Below are 370 nucleotides of genomic sequence, written 5' to 3'. Positions count from 1 at the left end.
TAGTTTTCAGTGATTTCCCCCATTTTATTAACTGAGTTTTTTTAATGTAAAATATACATAACAAAACTTACCATTGTATCTGTTTTTAAGTGTATAATTCAATAATATTAATTATATTCACAATGTGGGACAACCGTCACCACTATTTCCAAAACTTTTTCATCATTCCGAATAGAAACTCTGTAACAGTTAAGCAACAACTCTCCATTTCCCCTCCCCCCAGCCCCTGGGAACCTTTAATCTACTGGCCGTTTCTATGAATTTGCTCATTCTTGATATTCCAGATAAATGGAATTATATAACATTTGTCCTTTTGTGTCTGGCTTATTTCATGTAGCATAATGTTTTTAAAGTTCATTCAGGTAGCATA

This window comes from Pteropus vampyrus, unplaced genomic scaffold (assembly GCF_000151845.1).
Source record: "Pteropus vampyrus isolate Shadow unplaced genomic scaffold, Pvam_2.0 Scaffold59, whole genome shotgun sequence".
NCBI lineage: Eukaryota > Metazoa > Chordata > Mammalia > Chiroptera > Pteropodidae > Pteropus > Pteropus vampyrus.
Note: the sequence above shows the minus strand (reverse complement) of the source record.